Source organism: Aptenodytes forsteri, unplaced genomic scaffold (assembly GCF_000699145.1).
Source record: "Aptenodytes forsteri isolate BGI_AS27 unplaced genomic scaffold, ASM69914v1 Scaffold125, whole genome shotgun sequence".
Taxonomy (NCBI): Eukaryota; Metazoa; Chordata; class Aves; order Sphenisciformes; family Spheniscidae; genus Aptenodytes; species Aptenodytes forsteri.
The window spans coordinates 1,864,560-1,875,012 of NW_008794447.1; positions in this window are offsets into that span (position 1 = coordinate 1,864,560).

Here is a 10,453-nt window from a genome sequence, read left to right on the forward strand (position 1 = left end):
AATCTTTCTGCTAGCTGATAACAGAAATGTTTCTTTTACTAAGTGGTGACTAAATGACATCTACTTGCTTGTCCATTAAGTCTTTTTCAGGATGGTGACAGTTGTTCCAGAGTTCTTTTTATTCTGATTTCCATATAAAGGTTTTAGGAGTCAGGACTTTGGAATAAGCTTATTGTAGCAAAGATAATCCTTCTTATTCAGCCTGTGATAAAGTGGTTGTGAAATTATCCTCTGTATAACTTTCTCCTGATTCCTGAGGGCTTAGCCTTTTCCCTAATATTCATCTGTTAAATTTAGTATAGCGTTGAACTCTTAGAATTATAACATCTATTTCCTAAGGTTGTTTTCAAGTGTCTTAATAATCATTCAGACTCTCAAATACCACTTTCTCCTCCATCTCTTCAACATCCCCCCCAACACACACACCTTTTATGTTCCACAGTATTGCTTCAGTCACTATTTTTTTCTGTGTTCCCTCATATTTCTGACTACTTACTCTTATCTTTGATACAGCTCTAGTCACCTGCTGAACCACATCGACTTACTGGAATGAACACAGGCTATCGACTCTCCTCCTCTGAGCTGATTTCAATCAGTTTTATTTCACTTGGACTATAGTCTAATTTTTTTCAAGTCTAATTTCAGCATAGTACTGTCTCAGAAAAAACAACCAAATGTATTTCTGAAAGGGAATAGGAAGCAGATCTGTAGAAATTGTGGAAGGTAGAACAATACTTTTGCAGCTCGGGATTGATTCTTCTTTGGTTTGTAACATGTCTCTGCAGGAAATGTGAGAAAATAACCTATCTTAGCCTGCGTTAATAACTTCTTTTCTGATTTACCTTTTTTTTTTTTCTTCAGTGGGGTTTTGGTTTTCCTATCCTACCTGGCAAAATGAGAAAGGATAGCTGGAGGATGGAAGTAAACATATTGTTTAAGACAGAAAAAAATGTAATGGAATACTGTTCTGGCAAAAGAACCAAAGATCATACAGCTGATGTAGACATTAAAAGTTACTGTTGTGTTGTTGACAGCAAGTATTACCCTCTTTGAAAAACACTGACTAGCAAGATAAGAGCTAGATGAGAAAAGAATCGGTCAGGATTACAGATAAACTGAAGCCTTATGGGATTAGCAGAACGATATGTGTACTTCAAAAAGTTGCAGAAAAAAGACAGAACTGCTGAAAAATTGGGTGGAGATGGGAGAACTATACAGAAGCAAGGAGGAAAGATGTATCTGGTACTCTGGAGAGAGTGACGAAATTGTCAGCAAAGGAGATGGGTGGGAAAGGCTGCAAGGATTCCCTGGTAAGGGTGGTGATGGAAAGATTGCATGCAAGGGATCTGAAGAGGAAGAAATGCAGAGGGAGAAATCACTGGTGTGTACAACCAACCTGGCATTAGGAAGTAAAAAGCCTGTACCTTTCAATAGGGTATGTATGTTTACCAAAGGGCTGGGACTTTCAGTCATATTCTATGTGAATATGCCAGTGACATAATTGGTTTACTTTTGCAAAATGGATATACAATTATGCATGAAATTTAGCGGTCTGTTTTCCCGAGAAGTGACTTTATTTGATTCTATAATGTAATTAGATCAATCCAATATTCAGGTATAAATCCCTTTTCCCCTTTTAATATTTGTACATTCATTTGTGGAATCAGTATATGCAGCAGGCTTTTATCCAAAGGCAAAGTAACATTATTAAAAAGAGTAAGCTGCCATAGCCTGGAAGGACTGTTGGAAACCACAGAAAACTAAACAAACTTCACTGTTTATTCACTGGGGTCAAACCTGCAGGCATGAAAACCCTATTAAAGTGCATTCTTAATTTTTCATTTCCCTACTATCTGTCAATACTTTAAAAATCACAACCTCTTTTTCCAGTACAACAAATATATACATATATAACAGAAGAGTGTGCCTACATATAAATATATTTAAAACTTCTTTTAAATGTTGGCCAGGAAAAACAATGTTGAAAAACCCCAAGGTTTCTGTGACAAAACAAAATCTGTATAAACCAATTTTGGTTCGCATGTCATTAAGAGATTTACATGCCCTAAAGTGCAAAAATATAAGCAAAGCAACAAACTCCAGCTCTGAAAAATGTCCATTCTTTTGTGATTTGCTCCAACAGTAAAAGAAATGCCTTTCTTTTTACCTTTCTGACTACTCTTTGTCCCCCATTCTGCATCTTGTGTCAAGAAAGGAAGATGACTGGGATGCAGCAGGCAGGAAAGCAAATGTTTTTCATGTTTTCACTGCAGCGTACTGTACATAATTTCTGGGGTCTCTTTCATTGCCAAAGGAATCTACTTAAAGATTGTGACAACACTGCAGCCTTTTTTCTTCTGTCAAGCACATCTGAGTTATCAAATAAAAGATTTGAGATTATAACTGTCTGAAAAAGAAAATGAAAGCCTTACAGAGAAGCAGATGCTACAGCATTATATATTCCAACTGTACACTGTGCTATGCATGCCCAGCTGTAGCAGGAAAACTGCTTATTTTAATGTTACGCATTGGTCTTCTGTGCAGTGTCACAGCATTACAACATCTGGCTTTCCTCCTCTGTCTGCACTATTTGCTATAGTCACCTCATACGCCTACTTACTGACATTCTCTGCTCTCTGGAAGTAGCTTTTGCTGAGGGAATATGCATCTTTTTCTGTTTACAGGCACTACACACTTCATAACCACAGTTGCCCCTCAGCACAATTCAATTTTCTCAAATAACCTTAAAGCTTGAGCTACCAGTTACTGTGGAGATCATTTTCACTGTTTATTGAAAAAAAAACAAAACAAAACTTGACGTTAAACCATAATATTTTGAGCAAGTGCTACAACAGGGAAAACTACATATGAAAACAGGTAGGAAGTAGAGAGTTTACCCATTGTTTTCAATAGTCATGAGGAAATGATTCTGCTATCTTTTTCTGCTGTAGCAATATACAGTAAAGAACATTATGCATAACCCTGCACAACCTTGAAACAACTGATATTTATAAATTCGAATGCCATCCATGCCTGGGTAAGTGTAATGGAAATTTTCTCAGTCATATTATGATCTTAAATAGGAATTTGAACCAATCCTTATTTAAATAAGATGAAGAATACCACATATTCATTTTGTCTTGAAATTTCTCATCATCTTGTTCATAATCATACAATCTTTTTAAAGATTATCATGTATAGGTATTGTAACCTAGAAAATAAAGAGTACAAAAAGCTTTTCTATTAAAAAATGGGTTCATTAGCCCTGCATATGAAAGAAAAACTTTTCATTATACTTGCACCAAGCATCAGGTTGGATGATTATTATAATGCTTGAAAATGATATGCTGCCCAATTTACTCTTTGGAAGTACTTCTGTTAAATGAAAACCTTCCTGTTAAGGGACGTTAAGAGCAGAGGCCTCCTCTAGCAGCTCTGACCCAGAACTCCCTCCTTGCCCAGCCGCTGGAGCCCAGCCCAGTGCACTCGGGGACCCGGGGTCTCTGCCCAGGCTCAGGGACATGGCAGCTGCTGCTTTCCCCTTTGCAGGTTCAATCAGTAGCAAAGCTAAGCACGTATCCAGTAGCTGGCTCATATCCACTCACACTGGTACCCCCAGCAGTTGGCACTTAGTCCTTGCAGCACTCACTCATGGGATAGAGTGAGATTATGCAGAGAGATAGTTAGGAAAGGATTTAACAAGAAGATAGAACAGACTGCGGTGATCAGGTACAGGGCTTAGTCAAACAAGCATAGTGACTGGCCCCATTTTACACATGACCAGCCCCTTTTATCCCCCTGTCTATTTCTCCTTTGTTCCTCTCCCACTCCCTTCCCCCGCGTGTTCCCTCATCAGTTTGCCTAGTCCTGCTGAGCTCCCCTCCCCAACATTCTGAACTCTCAGGGTTCCATCCTTATTGGCTGCAACGTCCTGGTTTGCATGCAGTTTCTTGATAGCCCATCACAATTAGTGTGACTGACAAGGTTTGTTTCTTGGTTTTGCCTCTGTTATGTTTGCCTGTCAGGTTTGTGTCATTTTGCCTATGGCTTACCCGTTTTTCCTTATTATCCTATTTGACAAAGTCCTCAATCAGATAAACTTACTGAAATAAACATTTCCACATCCCACACGTAGCAAGGGAATAAAACACCTGTTGTGTGCTTGTGCTGTCACTGTCCTCTGGCATCCAAGCATCATGAAGGAAAATGTTGCTCAGTTCAAATGTAGAGAATCAAAAATTTGATCATGGAAAGAAACAGAAAGATAAATGGGACCTATGGGAAGAAATCCTGTGAATGAGAAAGGAAGCGAGCAGGGAGCTGGTGAGTGAGAACTGAGATAGGCTGTAGGGGAAGAAAGCTGATATTCAGACTAAGGAGAAGCAAGGGGTACGACGAAGTCAGTATGTAGTACCTACAACCTTCTGATTACAGTGAGACTGCCTCCAGATCCCCCAGTGAAACCCAGTACTCTGATGTCCTCCATCGACAGTGAAGATGTGTGAATCCTTCTAGCAACATGTATAGTTCATGACTGCCAAAGAATCGACACGCTCGGAGGATGAAAGCCCCTAGCACTACATCTGCTCTGTTAGCTCAAAGGCTAGAGGCCTGTGTTGGGGATTTAAAGGCTCCAGTGCTGTTGATGAGCTGGTTATGAGATATGATGGAATGCTTGTCTGTTCCTTGTTTGAATGTATGTCCAAAATGTATATATTACACTGACTGTTATTTGATATTAATGTAATCAATAAATGTAAATATAATAAACCCTTCTGTCTCAACCATACATACAAGCTTACTCAAAGATCTACATAAAATCAAATTTAAAGCAATAGAAAAATTGAGATAATATCCACAACTGAAATTTAATCTCATGTACATATCTGTTATTAAACTACTTGCTGCTGTCAATGGATGTTCCCTTCTTCACTTCAGAAAATCACTCTTATTCACAAGATAATGTACTAACATTGTATAGTCATATAGGCTCTTTATACCATCTATTTACTTTTTGTTGAATATGTAGTGAATGGAAGAAGGAGCTTCAGAAAAAAAAATAAGGCATCTCTATCTGCACTGCAGATCTGGATTAGATGTTAACCTTTTCCTTAGCAGCCCTGCGTAAAAGTTTTATTCCAAACCAAACTTTGTAATTACTTTTTAAAGGCTTTCCTTTTCTAGCTCTTACATCTTTGTCTTGTAGGTTTTTCCACTACAGATCCAAGCCAAATTCCTGAGTATTTAGAAGAAGCAGAGAATTCAGTAGAGCCCATATCCTGAGTGTGTACAGAATTAAATTGTGTCAAGCACACTGAAGAATAGGAGGTTACAGACACTCCAAACTGGGCACCCAAAACTAGTGAATACATTTGAGCTTAATTTCTTTGCATGGCCATTACCCATTGGTAAAATGGAGATAATAAAATCCCTTAACCTTATGAGGATTTTGTGAATATAAAGTAATGCCTGACATTATATTAATGAGTTCCATTTAAAAAATAGCATAGAAAAATCAATAATTTCTGCTTAAAGAGTGCAGTCTGAATAGTTTGAAGTCAATAAGGCATGTCCACACACTGGACAAGGACAAGAGAACGAAACACTGAATACTCCTAATTAAGGAAGTACCGTCCCTGACTGAATGAGTCAGGAATCCCAGGTAAAAAAACCACTCTGTGATGATGTAATTAAAGACCATTATAATGCATATGCCCAAAGGAGCCAAATGGAGGTTGCACGGGCAACTTTAATTTTAATGTTTTCTAATTTGAGTGCTTGACTTTGTGACCTTAATATATTTTTAATATAATTTTCTGGATATAATAATAATTACTTGAGTAGGAAGAGAGAAATTAAAGAGTTATACAAGATTTTCAGATGTGACCTGAAAAGCAATGGGCCTTAGACAACAAAGAAGAGAGCCTTGAAGCTGGCAGACATTTCAGAGACACTGAGGAGACAGTATTATTGCAGTGAGAAAATAAGCAAAGGGACGATTGTAACACAAAGAGCTTCTCAGTCAGCTGATTTTTAAGTGTTTGTGACAATGACATATGAAGTATTTACTAATTTTTCTTTTCCAACCACATCACATTCAGTCAGACTCCTGAAGCTCCATCTGAAAGTAGAATTAAAGTCCACTTACACCCCATAGTTTTTTATAAACAAGGTATTTTTCAACAAGGCTCTTTCTGAGGAGGGAACAATTATAGCTCATCACCAGTTTTTGTTACCTCGTAAAAATCATGGGACATTGACAAAGCTTTTGCTTGTGACTCAGAGTGCTCCTCAACAGTGTTAATGATGACTGGATCTTACAGAGGAGCTTTAATGAACTCATGATTAGTATCAGATTTTCTTTTCTACTATATTGTAGATTTTTCTGTCTCACCACAAAAATGTGATCTCACTGCAAACAAGGGAGGTGGAAAGAGGGATCAGCCCACTTTTTAGTGGCTGCTATTTTTCCAGTAACATAAAAAGACAAAACAATTTATTTTAAAAAGTGTCATCATATTTTTTCAAGGTAACAAACTATTACTTTGGGGGAGAATAAACAAAAAACACAGTTATGCTACTCTGTGTTGCTTAAAGTTCAGATGTGGCTTTAAAAAGAAACATATTTAACAGAGGAGTCTCAAAGCTATTTCTCAAATGTGTCTGGTATTTACAATACTTTCTGTATTTCTAGCACCTTCAAATGCCAACAGCATATTGTTTTTTTTCCACTTGTTTCAGAACTGTACAGCATGTATTAATTAACGACCAAGCCTAATGCTGATTCGTGGCACACCACTGCTAGCTCCAGACAAACTGAGTAGATCATACAGCTTAGAAAACGAAAGGCTGTGCCACGTCTGTTCTCCGAGCAAAGTCAGCACATGACTGCGTGAACAGTTGTGCCAAGACTAAGACAGTGGTGCTGCACATTACATGAGGAGAAGCCTGTACTCCTGTACTCCCTTTTGAGGTATAAAATATACTCAAACCGGCTCTTTCCTCTTCCCTTCCCTATTCCCTGCCCTGCCCTGTGTCCCCCACCCCCCTGGCTGCCCCCCCCAGCAATTCAGAAAAGGACTGTTTCTTTCAGCTATAGCACCTGATTATGTCACCTTAGAACTTACACAAAAACACAGACTGAGAATTACTGTACCATGAAAAAAAGCCATTACATTAATTAGTATGATTCATCCTTTACGAATTCTCTGCACTAAAGTAAACACAGATTCTTGTCCAGTAAATAGTACCCTGAGCAGCAAACCAGGAGGGTTGCTACAAATGTTAAAGAATGAAAGTCACATACCTGTTGGGTCTGGCAGGAGAAGAATCCAGATTTGGGGTCAACTCAGTCTAGCCATGCACAGATCCAACTCCAAGCAGCACCTAAAATGTAATGTTCACACTTGAATTAACTTCTGTTCACAACGTGTCCCCTAACAGTTCTGTACCCTAACATTAGTATTTATATTAGCAGATACTGCTGAGGTAGGAGGATTCCCTAGACAAACTGACAGCATACACTGAAGAGATTATTGTATTTGAACATCCACATCTGTCCTGGTTTTAGAAGCTGGGAGAGAAGGCTTGAGAAATATCCCAATATTACAGGAATGATATAGAGGATATTAAGACCCCAGTGTAGTTAAACACTTACATGTGTCACTGCAGACATAACTTTAGGTCTTCCAGCTTTGGACAAAACTAAAATCCAAAAGACTTCTTGAATCTCCTCCAAGTAGCTAAATATTACTGAGTTGTATTAATGTTCCTATTCCATTTTCCTCTTCAGGAAAAGGGCAGATGTGGCTTTCAAATCTCAGCAGTCTTAAGCTGTTTAGAACGTTCTCTCAGTTCTTGTGAAACATATTGATTATCGCAGTGGAATCCTTAGCAGCCATATCCTCAAAAAAAAAAAAAAAAAAAAAATCCATGCTATTTTGACTCCTGCCCAAGAATTTCCATCCCAATCCATGTCTGAGATATGCAGAGAAGAAATGCAGTAATTGCTAATGATACCTTAACTGCAGCACGCCTATTTCATTCAGTAGATTATATTGAGTGATTTTGATTTTACACTGCATGAAAGAAAATAACATGACTTAAGATGCTGCTAATTAATCTCTTAACATTAATCTGATTCTCTTCATGAGCAGTGTGAACAAGAAGGAAGAAGGCTGGACTAAAAGTCAGACGGTTTAAAGAGATAATCCCCGCTTTGTAAACAATTCACTGAATGGCCATAAGTCCTTCTCTTAACCTCTTTACAACTCAGTTTCCCCATCATTTAAAAGATACCAGATCACTTACTCACCTGCCTTTTACACCTGCAACAGGGCTTTGAAAACACAACGTTGCAACATAAGTACTCAGTATTTTCTTTCAAATTTCTGTACTGTTTCCTATTCAGGAATAACTATTTTTTTCCATAATGCTAAAAATTATGTGAGAACAGAAGGTGTACACCATGAATAACTGAAGACTCAGGAACACCTGGTTTTATCTAAGTGAAATCATACATGAGGAAGCAATTCATGTCAGTGTCACATAATACAGTTTCTGAATTAAAAATTAATGCAATTAAAACTATCAAGAAAGTGAGAGGAATGTAGTTTTCAGGGTCTCCTAAAGCCAAAAGCACACAATATACTGCAGTTTTGAAATCTTGGGGTGACTATCAGCATGGCAATGTGAAGTGCTACTCACAATCTTCAAATACAAGTTTTGCATCTGCACATTTATTTTTTGCAGTCTGCTCTTTCTAAGATTTCTTTATAATGGTACAGTACAGAAACTTTGCAATGACTGATAATTAATTCAAATTGTCTTAATTAGGAACACAATCACGTAGGTTGAAAACCAGCTAAAAAATGTAAACAGAAATAGCGCTAAAACCTGAAAAAGGGAAAAAGGTCTTGCTGATCTGTGTGAGGCTTTGTATCAGATTTTGTTTTATTTAATATTTAAAGTCCTGCAATAAGGACTGAATAGCATAATAAGGACTGAATAAGGAGTGAATAGCATGTTAGTGACATTTATAATTGACACCAAGCTGCAAAGCTATGTGATCATTACTGAAGATGGAAAAATTGTACAGAAGAGATCTAGTCATATTGGAAACCTGGGCAGATAGCAAAATGAGAATTTCTTGCGAGGCAGTGCAGCTATGGAATATTCCTCAATTCCAGAAAGAGATTTTTTAGAAATAGTAATTTATTAAATGTCAGATATGATTCAAATAAGATAGGATCCAAATAATACTAGTTGCTTCCACTTGATTTTTCTCTCGTTTATCACTGATATATTCACAAGGAATTCTAGGTTTACTTTAGCAGAAACCAGTAGACAAAGCTATCTTTAAAAAAAAAAAAAACAAACCACAAAAACATCCCTCATGTGTTTTCCATTATGGTTCCGGCATTTAATTTTGTTTATAACAGTCCAATAGATCAGGCTGGCTAAATCACCTTAGTTATGCCTTTTATACCTTTGATTATCCTCTTTTGCAAGGATGATACATATCTAACTCTTACTGGTTACAGAAACCACTCAGTTATACTTATGTCAAATTTCATCAACAAACATTACCTCAGCATGATTACAGTATTAGAATTTAATTTTGCACTTATTAGCCACAATTAATTCTAGTAAGCAAATTGTGTACTACCTTATCAAAAGTATAATTCCTCATTTTTAATCTTCTAATAAATAAAGGTACTATATCTTTTTTAAATGTATACATTCTTCAATTATTTTATCTATAGCAAACTACTTGGATCTCTATTTCTTTTCCTAAAAAGTCAATAAATATACAGGGTCACTAAATATATTAACAGTCATCTCTGAAAATAACAATGGGATTCAAATTAGAAATACAAATGAGCAAAACTAATTAGATGATGGCATGGGGACTTTCTAAGGTCTTGTGTACATAATAAAATAAGATTATGTACTTTGGGCTGACTAGCCCAAACGGAGCTGCTCAGGGCCTAGGTCTCAATGTGTCTTTTCCATCATGTGGGAATATACAGCTTAAATAATGGTGGTGTTACTGGTACAAACTACTTTACTAAGACAGGCCAGAAGTCTCTCCTGTGTAGAGTGGCTGGTAGGGGCTGGGGCACTGGATTATAGGAAAGGATTGTGAGATTCTTGAGAAGGATGTACTTTTTTTTTTTCCCCTGCCCTCTTCTGATCCTTGAGAAGTCTTATCTAAGAGCATTATCTGCTTTTCAGTTCCTTTCCTGTGCTTGGATAGCAAAAAGGAGAACTTGTCAAGAAAGCAGGAAAATGACTTCAGTTAAACTAGCATGTAATGTTTTTATTTCTAATTTCATAGAATCATAGAATCATAGAATAGTTTGGGTTGGAAGGGGCCTTTAAAGGTCATCTAGTCCAACCCCCCTGCCGTGGGCAGGGACATCTTCAACTAGATCAGGTTGCTCAGAGCCCC